General features: G+C 38.5%; 1 protein-coding gene across 3 annotated transcripts in view; it reads right to left on the bottom strand.

Moving 5' to 3' along the window:
• The window catches only part of LRRC4C (leucine rich repeat containing 4C), a 188,091-nt gene that overhangs the window by 116,640 nt on the left and 58,409 nt on the right, over positions 1-13,042 (bottom strand). For 2 of the 3 annotated variants that reach the window (XM_062196286.1, XM_062196288.1), the window contains exon 2: positions 12,475-12,555. The exons of the other annotated variant lie outside the window; for it this stretch is intronic. The gene's annotated coding sequence lies outside the window, so the exon portion shown is untranslated. The remainder of the gene's footprint in view (positions 1-12,474; positions 12,556-13,042) is intronic. 3 annotated transcript variants of the gene reach the window in all.

Genomic DNA, 13,042 nt, shown 5'->3' with positions numbered 1-13,042 from the left:
TTAAAATTTATTAAATGCTTATTATGTCCCAGATGCTAAATAAAACACTGTCAAAATTATCTCATTTAATTATTTCAATAACCCTATGAGAAACCAATCTTTATGCCTGTTTCAACAATGGTTTAGAGACACACACATTTTAGAGATAGACATATCAATAGGTACTGCAGCTTTGCAAAATGGATTGCTGAATTTTCTAAGTATGACATTCAAGGCTCTCTATAGGCAGTGTTTGTCTCTGTGTACACACAAAATACTGATTATTCACACAGCTTATATTTCACCTATTTTTGCACATATAGATATAGACAACTTTTTAAATTATCTAAAGTGTTGTGTTTTTAATCAAGACCCTAGTAGTCAAAAACAGAAATAATTGGCGGGCGTCACGGCTCAATAGGCTAATCCTCCACCTGCGGCGCCGGCACCCCGGGTTCTAGTTCAGGGCACCGGATTCTGTCCCAGTTGCTCTTCTTCCAGTCCAGCTCTCTGCTGTGGCCTGGGAGTGCAGTGGAGGATGGCCCAGGTCCTTGGTCCCTGCACCTGCATGGGAAACCAGGAGGAAGCACCTGGCTCCTGGCTTCGGATCAGCGCAGCACGTCAGCCGCAACGTGCCAGCCATAGCGGCCACCTGGGGGGTGAACCAAAAGAAAAAGGAAGACCTTTCTCTCTGTCTCTCTCTCTCACTGTCTAACTCTGCCTGTAAAAAAAAAAAAATTTTAAATTATAAAAAAAAACAAATAAGTGACTATTTTTATAGTACTCTTCGTATCACATAAGGAAAAAATGGAAGGTCACCTCTATTCAGTTTCAACTTTCTCTACAAGATAGCACAAACAGAACTTACTATTATGAATCAAAGTTTATTGAGATAGAAATTTCCTCCTTCTAATAAATTAAGAGATATCAACTTGGACAGTCTTGCTAAAGACAGTGGGGAAAAAAACTCACCTGTTATGAAAATTTGCTAATCACATGCAATAATAGAGAGTGTTTAAGTACTATACAAATAAAATTTAATTTCCATCTGTGCTGGACATTTATATTTCCACTTTTTAGGAAGCTGCTTGTTTATCAATTGCAATTCTCTAGGATGGAACCAAGAACAATGTAGAAGGCAAAATAAACCCAAAACAGTTAAAATATATGTCTCCAAGTTCACTGAACTAAATATTTGGCCACATCACACATCTAAAGAAAATCTTTATGCTCGTAATAGTCAGGTTTAGATCAGGCTGAAGTCAGGAGACAGGAACTCCATCTGGGTCTCCCAAAGGGTGGTAGGAAACCAAATATTTGAGCCACCATTCACTGCTCCCAGGAGCATGTGCAAGAAGTTGAATTGGAAGCACAGGGTAGCTGGGTTTCAAAGCACAGTCTGATATGGAAGGCCAGCATCTCAAGCTGTGGCTAAAACCACTTCACCACCACACCCACCCTCTCAGACTATCCACTCCTCTCCGAGACTCAATTTTATCTGATTTCATCCAATATTACCTGGGCTACCACCACCTTTCTAAGTGGTATCTTTTACTTTCAGGCCATTCTGTGCATAAAAAAAAAAAAATCTATCATATCAGGCCAGCACCATCTGTGACACTGGCATGCAATAGTTGTGCTGGATTCAGTCTCAGCTGCTCCACTTCTGGTCCAATTCCCTTCTAAGGCACCAGGGAAACAGCAGAAAATGGCCCAAGTGCTTGGACCTCTGAATCCAATGGAGGACCTGGATGAAGCTCCTGGATCCTGGATCCTGGCATCAGCCTAACCAGCCATGGATATTATAGCCAACTGGGGAGAGAACCAGCAGTTGGAAGATTCTCTCTCTAACTCTGCCTTTCAAAGAAATAAAATCTTTTTAAAAATCTATCATATCATTCAAAAGCCAACTTTTCCAATGGCTTACCACTGTCTATAGAATACAACCCTGGATGCTGTACATGCTTTAGAGACCATGAATGATTGCACCACAAGATATTTTTCTAGCCTCGTCAATAATTTTTTCTGTGTCTAGAAACACTGGATTTTTAAAAAATCCTTTACTTCAAGCTCCCTGTCTAGAATTAGAATCTTCACACACAGCATGGAATGTGCCTGTAGTACTCATTATCTTTGTCTTTCTGATGCAGACTCACTTTTCAGATTACTCTTTAGCAATCCCTATGAAGCTCTGTCTTACATCCCAGATTAGGAGTATTAGCAACTAATACCATTCATTCATAGCATAGACTATATTTGAATTAATGATTATTTAACTGGCTTTGTATCTTCTTGTTTACTGTTGCTAAACAGAAACCCTTAAAAAAGGATCATTTTGTTTTGGTTGCTAATATAGTTAAGAGAGTACACCATATAGAATGTTCAAAATATATTATTAATAAGATGCTCAAGTGCAGATTTTTTTGAGATTTATTTATTTGAGAGGTAGAATTACAGAGACAGGGAGAGACAGAGAGTGAGAGATCTCCAATCCATAGGTTCACTCACCAAATGACCATAATGGCTGGGACAGGACCAGGCCAAAGCCAGGAGCCAGAAGTTTCATCCTGGTCTCCCACATGAGTTGCAGATGACCAAGTTCCACTGATTCCCAGTCACATTTTCAAGTAGAAAGATCAGAAGTGGAGCAGCCAGGACTCTAACTGGCACCCATATGGGATGCTGGCATCACAGGAAGCAGTTTAATCCACACCACAATGCTGGCCCCTCAAGTGCAGATGTTTAGAAATGGGAGATAGAGACTACTGAACTAAGGCTGCTGATATTTTGATATGAAGAAACCTAAAACAAAATTTCTGAAAAAAGCAGGTAAAAGAATGCAGCCTAGTGTAAGGAAAATCCTCATAGTGCATTGGTTTTCATGGCTTCGTGCATCACAATCCAGCACAAGTAACACCACAATGACAAGGGTCCTGAGTTAACAATGAAATGTTAAAATTATTCTCTATTTTTTTCAATAAGCAAGGACTCTTAAAAATAACATTTAGTGGCTTGCTTTGTGGCTTAGCCAGTAAAGCTGCTGCCTGCAGTGCAGGTATCCCATATGGGTGCTGCTTCGAGTCCTGGTTGCTCCCCTTCTGATCCACTTCCGGTTCGAGTCCTTCGAGTCCTGGTTGCTCCCCTTCTGATCCACTTCCGGTTCGAGTCCTGGTTGCTCTGCTATGGCCTGGGAAAGCAGTAGAAGAAGGCCCAAGTCCTTGAAGCTCCTGACTCCTGGCTTCAGATCTGCACAGCTCCAGCCATTGAGGCCAATTGGGGAGTGAACCATCAGATGGAAGACCTCTCTCTCTGCCTCTCCTTCTCTCTCTGTGTAACTTTGACTTTCAAATAAATAAATAAATCGTTAAAAAATTAACTTTTAGAGTGATCTTCATTTCTCTACTTGTTAAAATAAAACAAAGGGTTAGTACTTCATGGGGGTAATGTTCAGAAACTTAGAAAATTCATTTGTACACTATACCATATCTAACTATATTAGTTAAATGAATACTAAAGAGTTAACATTGTCTGCCTCTAAGTGGTAACCACTAATAGAAGTATTTTCATTGATACTCTGATTCTAGAAGAAAGACACCCTTATCTCACAGAAGAGGAAAGTGTGGCAGAGCAACTCCTAAGGTATTCGTCCATGGCCATCCAGTTAATAAGTAGAGGAAACAATTCAAAACAGAGCTTCCAGATCTGGAGCACTCTCTTGTTAATATTTGTTAAATTGCAGTCTTTTAAGTCATACAAGATCCTATCAACCTGGTTTAACCATAGTTGGTCACTTTTTCAGATAGCCTAATTGTTCATCTATGAATACCCATGACTATGCTAAGTACTGAATCCATTCTTTTATCTTCAGAACAACCTTTCAGGGTAAGTATTAACATCATTTCCCACTTACAAGCAATTGAATTAAGACTTAGAGAGGTTAAGTTCTCCAAGTAGTAAATAAGTAGTAAATCCAGAACGTTGAATGCCAGATTTACTGACTCCAAAGACCGAGTTCTTATTAACAGAACAGTTCACCTATCGAAGAGAAGATTTTACACAAGCTACACCTCAACACTACTAACCATTTGGAGTAGATAAAACTTAGTTGAGGGTTGTATCTTTTGCATTGTAATATCCCTAGCACATGCCTAGTCTCTATCCATGAAATGCCAATAATTTACTTCTTCTCCATCATGACAACCAAAGATGTCTCCAGCCTTTGCCAAAAGTCCCATGTGTAGAAAAGCAATATTGATCCTGGTAGGGAACCACTACAGGAACTAGTGGGTTTTTTCCTTTAGATATTTCTGAATAAAAACTGAATAGATTCCTATTGCTTAATTTCTGTTTCCAATTCTTATTTTGACTGCAGTACTTCTGGTAAGATGTACTTTATCTATGGAAGTTAACAAACACAGTTTAGGATGCAATTTTGCTTAGCTATACTTTGGCTTTGTAGGTTACCCACACAATTAGAAACCATATAAATACCTCAAAAGTGGAAAATAACTGGATAACTTTAAATAAACTACACAGATAATTTCTGATCATATGATGTTGGGAAAAGATCTAAGTTCTTTCTAAAATTGGGTTAATAAGTCACTTTTCAAAAAATTATGCTAATTAAATGAAAATTTACTTTAAAACAGTTTGCCCAGCACCTACATTATAATGAATGCTCAATTAAAGATCATATTATGTTAACACTATCATCACTATTATTATTAACCTTTCTGGTTTATCTTCAAATTTCCCCAAATTACCATAATTCCTCTCCAGATTAACTGAAAACATTCATTGAGGCTGGAACACATATCAAATGCCAAAGCAAACTCGTTATATGGATAAAACCTCAAACAAAGAGGAAGTTGAAAATCAAGGCATGATGAGAAACTATTGAGAAGACATACCTCATAGCAAAAGCCCAAATACCTAAGTCTATGAGCAATACATATTAGTACTGTAAATAAGACCTAAATAGTAAAAATCATTTTTACTGTAAGAAAAATTTTTTAAAGATTTTTAAAAATTTATTTGAAAGAGTTACAGGTAGAAAGAAAGAGATACAGAGAAACAGAGAGAGAGAGCGAGAGAGCGAGAGAGAGAGCGCAATATCTTCCCTCAGCTGGTTTACTCCCCAAATGGCCACAAAGGCTGGGGTTGGGCAGTGCTGTCTCCAAGAGCCTAGAGCTTCATCTGAGAATTCCATGTGAGTGCAGGAATCCAAGCACTTGGGCCATCTTCCTCTTCTTTCCCTAGTGCATTAGCAGAGAGCTGGATCAGAAGTAGAGCAGCTGGGTCTCCAACTGGTGTCAATATGAAATGCCAGTGTCCCAGGTGGCAGTTTAACATGCTGTGTGCCACAATGCCGGCCCCAAGAAGATCTTTCAATAAAATGGTGTAAGATTTTATTCATCTGTTCCTTACAAGTCAACATGACACTCAGTAATTGTGTAGCACTTTACCAATTATTTTTCAGTACGGGCACACATTTGGCTCATTTAGAAGTTAAGAAACCCACATCCCATATTGAAGTATGTGGGGTTGATTCCTGGCTCTGGCTTCCAATTTCAGCTTCCTACTAAATCAGACTCTGGGAGGCAGCAGTGTTGGCTCAAGCAATTGAGTTCCTGCCTCCCACATGGAAGATATGGATTGAGTTCTCACCTTCTGGCTTCAGCCTGGCGTAATACCAGTCATCAAGATGAAGTGTTCTCTCTTTGTCTATCTATCTCTGTCTCTCTGCTTCTCAAATAAATTGTTTTGTGAAAATATTAACTTGAAAATATGCCAGATGTATGAAGAAAATACCTCTCTAATATCATATACTGCAACCAAAACTGACGACCTGCTCATTCTCTCAAGCCGAAACATATTTGTTACAATATTTTTTAATGTTTTTGTCTTGAAGGTGTAGCACTCTCCAACTGCATATGCTTTGTTGCTCTGTATGGAAAATGGCTGAAAATTGTCTCAATATTTGCCCATACCCATAAACAATGGACATTATAAAGACCAATTGCTCAAGAAGGAAAGAATTAACAGGGAACACACAGCTTCCTACTGCTCATCTTGGTTTCTAGTGGGCAGGAAAAATTCTCTCCATTCTTTAAAAAAAAAACAAAAAAAAAACAAAAAAAAACAAAAAAAAACAAAAACTTCCATAAGGCTACTGCCTCAAAAAAAAAAAAAAAATCTTCAAGACCCAGGTATGGTCTATAAGAAAGCAAAGCATACAGCATAAATGAAAGGGATGATAGGCATTTTTAATTCTCAAGTCAATTGTTTCAGATGCAAAAATAAAAAAAATAACTCTAAAGACAATAGCAGTAACTGAAATAAGGAAGCAAAGTCCTTGTCAAAATGTAATGTATCCCTAAATATCCCCTGGTAATTATTGTGTTCCACATTCGACTGCATAGCTTTCATAAAATGAGATAACTTTTTAAACTTTAATCTTTGTTTTCCCAAGAATTTGTGATATATTGACAGCACTCACTAGTGTCAGCTAATTTTTTGTTTTATGAACAAAAAATTCAGTTTGGTGGAGCCAGATAACTTACTCTGACAAATGGATCATGAAGACAATGAAAGTATCACTTCTAGGGTAAGGCAGAGATGAGCCCCCAAGATACTTTCAGCTCTCTCTTCCTCTATGATAACAATCTAGAAGCCACATGTTGAGAAAGGAAAGCCACAGCTATGTAAAAACTAGTCCACTGACATGTAATCAGAAAGAAAGCAGCCTTGGAGTAAAGCAAGGCCCATAGTAGATTTTGCATGCACAAAAGATAACCTTGTGTTCATCCACTGAGATGTCAGGGTTGATCTGTTGTCACAGCAGAGTTCCAACAGCCCTAATAGAGCTCCTATCACACTTCCTAGTATACAGTATATTCTTACTATGTTGCTATTTATAAACAAAAATGCAGAACTGACAGCACCATTTACTACTAACACCAAAGTCTAAATATGGATTATAAAGGAAAAAACAGTCCTCTTGATTTATTTAAAAAAAAACTATTTCTGAATATTAAGCATGTACAGACAATATATCAACCCTCTGAACAGCTTTAGGAGTATCCGGCACTATTCTATATTGCTGACTAAGACACAGATAGGTCATATTCATGTAAAAAGATTATTACCACCATAAAGTAGTCCATGCAGGTTAAGTTAAAATGAATAAAGAGGGTTATCTAGTCATATGAGTAGATCTATAACTATTACCCAAGTTTTATCCTCCGTGTCTTTCATAATTGCTTATCTTGGCATAGTTGAAGCTGCTTTGTGAAAAACAGAGGATGGGATTTTCCAGAATATACTACCACCTGTAGTTTTCAGTCTGGAAGTAGAAAGCAGTTTGCAATCCACACCCTTGCCTCGGCTCTACTGGTGAGTGCCTAAGTGATTTTGTTCTCTGATTAGAATCTTTCTTGCTCTCATTTGCCCACTGATAAACTGTACCCAATGATGGTGCTAATGCACTATCATGGAGAGGATTAAGTAAGGTTATGTATATTAAGAACCCAGCAGTGTTTGGTATATGTTTGCATCAAACACCTAATGTTGGTTTCATTTCCCTATTCTCTTTCTTTTCAACTAACATCTCACTTATCTGCCTTCCTACATATTTCCTTTTAAAGTCTTGGGTTTTGCTTGTTTTAAACTTGAAAAACGAAGAAGATGAATGCTAGATGTACATCAAAAGCCCTAACAGGAAGAAATATCTATGCTCTTCAAGTTTGGTTCTTACTTGAAATTTGGAACTCACAGCCTGTGACAAAAGTCAAAATAAAATCTGAGTATCCAATATTGCCACAGTTGGGTTGTGAGGAGAGAAGTTAAAGAACAGTAAGCACTGACAGAACCTGTGACCAAAGTTGCAGAGTAAACTGTGAACAGACTCACTCTGATGGAGTTTATAAAGCGAGGCTCTCACAAACTCATTATTGTCTATAGTTTCCTGGATTCTAGCTACATCAGACACATTTAAAACAAATTTGACACAAGGGTATATTGCTTTGCTCAGTGGAACTCAAAAGAACCCAATGTTTATACAGCAGCACAAGTTCACGCTCTTCAGTGCTCTTAAAAATTTTAAAAAGTTCTTTATTTAAGACTCAGAGAGACATACAGAAAGAGATGGAATAAAAGAATATCTGTAGGGGCCAGCGCGTGACATAGTGATTAAAGCCGCTGCCTGCATTGCCGGCATCCCATCCAGGCGCCGGTTCAAGTACCGGCTGCTCTACTTCAGATCCAACTCTCTGCTGTGGCCTGGTAAGGTAGTGGAAAATGGCCCAAGTCCTTGGGCCCCTGCACCGGCTTGGGAGACCTGGAAGAGGCTCCTAGCTCCTGACTTCCAATCAGCTCAGCTCTGGCTGTTGCAGCCAATTGGGGAGTGAACCAGCGGATGGAAGACTCTCTCTCTCTGACTTTCCTTCTCTCTGTGTGTAACTCTGACTTTCAAATAAATAAATAAATCTTTAAAAAAAAAAAGAGTATCTGTACTCTTAACAGAGTATCTTACTAGGATGGGCTACAAAGGAGATGCACGGCATTTCAAAAAATTTTACTGTGTCTTTAAGCTAGTCTCAACATAGCTGACTTCCAGTATGAATAAACACCTCACATTGTGTTTTCAGCTTAGCTCTTCTCCAGATACTGTTTCTTGGTGATGCCACTAAAGAACTTTGAATTTTGAACATATTTCACCTTCCAGTGTTGTCTGCCTTGGATTTTATAGCTGCTTTTATCTACACTTGAACTTTAGGCTGCACTGACTAGTGATACCAGGCAATGATACCCCAGCTATGCAGCCAATAGCACCATCCAAGACAATGAAGAATCAGGGAAGGGTTGCAAAATCAATTGGTTTAAATGGTTAAGCATCATCATATCAAAGAAGGAGGATACTAAAGGCTTCTCCTTTATGATCACCCAACAGTTCAAAGTAACTTCATGGCAAAAATCTCAAAATTTAAATTCATCTAAGTTAGAGGAATGAAAATACTATCACACATGACTGTCAGCATTATAAAAAAGGAGCATGTAATGAGTATATGAGTTAAAATGATAATACTTTTTTTTAAGAGATTTATTTATTTACTTGAAAGCCAGAGTTACAGAGTCTTCTAGTTCACTGTTGGTTCACGCCTCAAAAGGCCAGCTGGAACTGGGCCAGGCCGAAGTCAGGAGCTTCATCTAGATCTCCCATGTGGGTGCAGGGGCCCAAGCACTTGTGCTATCCTCCCCTACTTTCCCAGGCACATCAGCAGGGAGCTGGATCAGAAGTGGAGTAGCCAGAACTCCAACCAGCAGCCCCATGGGGGTGCCGGCACTGCAGGTGGCAGCTTAAACCACTGTAACACAGCACCAGCCCACACGTTTTAAAGATCTGAAATAATTTTCATTCTTTTCTCCCTGACCTATGTACTACTGAAGTACTATGTTCCATATTCAAAGGGGAAACGATTATATGAAGTGTGATCTTTCGTTGTTTGGGGTTCAAGGAACTAGTTCCAATAGGAAAGGCCAAAGTTTGAGAGAAGTAACAAAATCACTATCCTAACGGGTCATCATATATTGCTTTCAAGTCCTATAAGAGACCTAGGCTTTAGGTTGAATTCCAAAGAATGACATTTCAATTTCAGCAGGAAGCCAGTTGAATTAAGATGTATTTATATAAGCTTTTGTTTTCCATTCATATACCTAAAATATGATACTTTGTCTCAGTATATTTTTTCCATGTGCAGATGACCATGTTCTGAATCCCTACTCAATTTTTCCTCTTTCACAAAGTTTTCCTAACTCCCTGATACAACTGATTTCAATTTCTTACATACTTCTAAGCATGTTATTTCCAAACCTAGAATTTTTTTAAGTTCTTATACTTGTTTTTAACTTTTATGTCTTTGTCCTCTATAGACAAACTGAGAATACCTGGAACCAAGACTTTTGATTTTTCTGTACCTCATAGTGCCCAGTTCATTACTTTGTAAACAATAATGGGTACATATTTATTTAATTGACTCAAAATGTGAAAAATAGGGAGAAATCTCACATAGTTTCTTTATATTCATATTTACATTAGGGATTTAAATGATCCCAGTCAATATAAATAAGCATTTGCCAAGGGAAAGGTGAGAGATAGGACAATCAAGCACACATCCAAGCATTCAAAGATCTCTATTAGATGAGCTCTCATAAAGGAATAAGAAGTAATTCTATTACATTGGCTATGCATGGGCACTCTAGATCCTGTTTATTCTTGATTGTATATAAACGCCTACCTTACTATGATCTATCAGCTAGGAAACCAAGCCAAGCAATAGAAAGTGAGTGCTTTCTCAATACTAATAATAAAACCAGAAACACAGAAAGCTCCTTTAAGCTATGTTAAGGTGGGTGTTAGCTAGGCTGGATGGTACTCCCTTGATATATAAATTATAGCAGATATGTGTTTTGTTCTTGGTAAGATGTTTCCTGGATCCTTGGTTATACCATTTCATTTGAAGACATAATACTCTGCAATTCAAAGTCCTGGAGAGCAGAAGCATCAGCATCACCTGGAAGCTTTTTAGAAATGTAGAATCTTGGAATACACCTTAGATATGTTAAATTAGAATTTGCATTTTCACAAGTGACTCATATGTAGGTAACATTCTAAGAATTATGGGCATGAGGTACCCTAACAGCAATATTTCATTTATATCCTGGTAGTCTCTCAGCTCTAAACAATAATTCTATTGGAAAAATAGAATATTTGTTTGCTACATCCTCTCAGTCTACCCTTTAATGATTTTCCATGGATCTATCCATTTGTTTTAAAATTCAATACATAGGCTGGTGTTGTGGAGCAGGGGGTTAAGCCAACACCTGTGATTGTATTATCCCATACTGGAACACAGGTTTGAGTTCTGCCTGCTCCATCTCTGATCCAGCTCCACACTAATGCACCTTATGATAGACCTGGGAGAATCATTATAAATTGCATGAAGGTCACCAGGCTACCTAGCAACAAGGATGTCACCAATGATAATGCCCAGCAATGAAGAAATCACTGGAGAAAATCCCTAGCAATGCACTGGAGAAAATCTTCAGCAATAAAGAAATCACTAATGAAAAATCCATGGCAATACATGGTGAAAAACCTGCTGGCCAACAGCAGTCTACCTCATTCACATAAAACCTCCCGAACTGTAGTCTCTGGGCCACAGTAGTCAGCTTCACAGCTGCTCCCTTGTAGTATATTTTAATAAATCTGGGGCCGGTGCTGTGGCGCAGCTGGTTGAAGCCCCAGCCTGTGGCAGTGGCATCCCATATGGGTGTTGGTTCAAGTCCCGGCTGCTCCACTTCCGACCCAGCTCTCTGCTGTGGCCTGGGAAAGCAGTAGAAGGCCAAACTCCTTGGGCCCCTGCACCCAGATGGGAGACCCAGAAGGGGCTCCTGGCTCCTTTCTTCTAATCAGCTCAGCTCTAACCATCCTCTCTCTCTCTAGCTCTACCTCTCTCTGTAACTCTGTCTTTCAAATAAATAAAATAAATCTTAAAGAAAAAAAATCTTTCTCTTCTCTGTATTCTATTGCTTGTGAATTCCTTCACCACTCACAAAACTGACCTCAACTGGTTGCTTCCTGTGACACATAACTTGACACTTGCCACCTATGTAATAAATGTCTGAGAACATGCGTGTATGATGCTTTGAAGATGCAAAAGACTTCCCCCTCTAACCAACCAGCTCTACAAGCAATTCTAACTACATTATCCATGGAGCCAAACTTAAAAGCCAATGTCAATGTTGCTCTTGAATCTTTTGCCCTTTCAACCATCATAACCCAACTTATCCCACTAAGAGACACTAAACATGCACACTCTTGATGAAGGCTTTTAAAGCAGCTATTACATATGGATTTGCTGTCAGTTTTTCTAGAATGCATGCGCTGAAGAAAAAAAAAAAGCTTTTTAAAAAATCCAATTCATGCTCACCAGCAATGACATTTTCAACTAATTAAAACCCCCTTGGGTATTTCTGTTTTGTATAGCATGACTTCTTTTGAAGTGTGATTTAATCATGTGCTCTGGAATTTTCAGCCATTAGTAAAGCAACATAAGGAATTATAATAAACATGTATGATAGTTTCATCCAGAAAGTGTTTATAGTATTATTGTGTAATACAATGAATTGTTAACCAGGCTTAAAAACAGTAAATTGCTAATCATTTTCAAAACATTCAATCCAAATCTATATCACATCAAAATGTAAAATATTAACTAAAATTTTAACTTTCATTAAAATGCTTTAACATTGGCATTTAGACATATAAAATACATCATTTTTATTAAAACCTCTTGGTCATTATCGAATAGACAAAGTGTCTAAAGTTAAAAAGCACAGATATAGAGAAGGAATTTTAGAGAGATTCTCTAGACATATCACCCATCTCTGTTTTATAGATTTGGAAAGAAAAGCCAAAGAGGGCACACGACTTACCAAAAGTTCTACAGTAGTTTGTCACTGCCTGGCCGAGTGACTCTGGGCAAGTCCCTTTTCTCTCAGCCTCAGTTTCTTGATCTGCAAAATGAGGTGATTGGACTAGATGATGTAAGATCTCAAACAGCCTGAAATATCATTGTTCTGGTGGACTAGAAACCACATTCCCTCTCCGACTTTTAAATACATGAAAAGATCTTTAAATGATGCTTGGCACGTCTGATGTTTCAGCTTGTTGATTCTATTAACTTAGCTTGATACTTCGGAGCCATGTTGGTTGCCAGCATGCACGACAGACAAACGAACCAGGAGAGAAAGGCTGTTGGCATACTCTTTGCCTGAGAAATGTTACAACTGAAAATCAGCCCAGAGTGATGGCAAATATTCTCCTCCCACTTGTAAGAGTCTGATGACTCCCTCTGTCTGGGCTCTGCCTCAGAAAATTCTTCCTAGCTCACTGGAGCCCTGGGTATCCAGCCCTTGACCTAACCTTAGACAGAGATGCATTTCCTCCTGGAAGACTCCCTGCCTGGACAAGTCATTCAAAATTAACTTTAAAAGGGACTGC

This window comes from Lepus europaeus, chromosome 7 (assembly GCF_033115175.1).
Source record: "Lepus europaeus isolate LE1 chromosome 7, mLepTim1.pri, whole genome shotgun sequence".
Taxonomy (NCBI): domain Eukaryota; kingdom Metazoa; phylum Chordata; class Mammalia; order Lagomorpha; family Leporidae; genus Lepus; species Lepus europaeus.
Note: the sequence above shows the minus strand (reverse complement) of the source record. Positions and strands in the feature narration are given on the sequence as shown.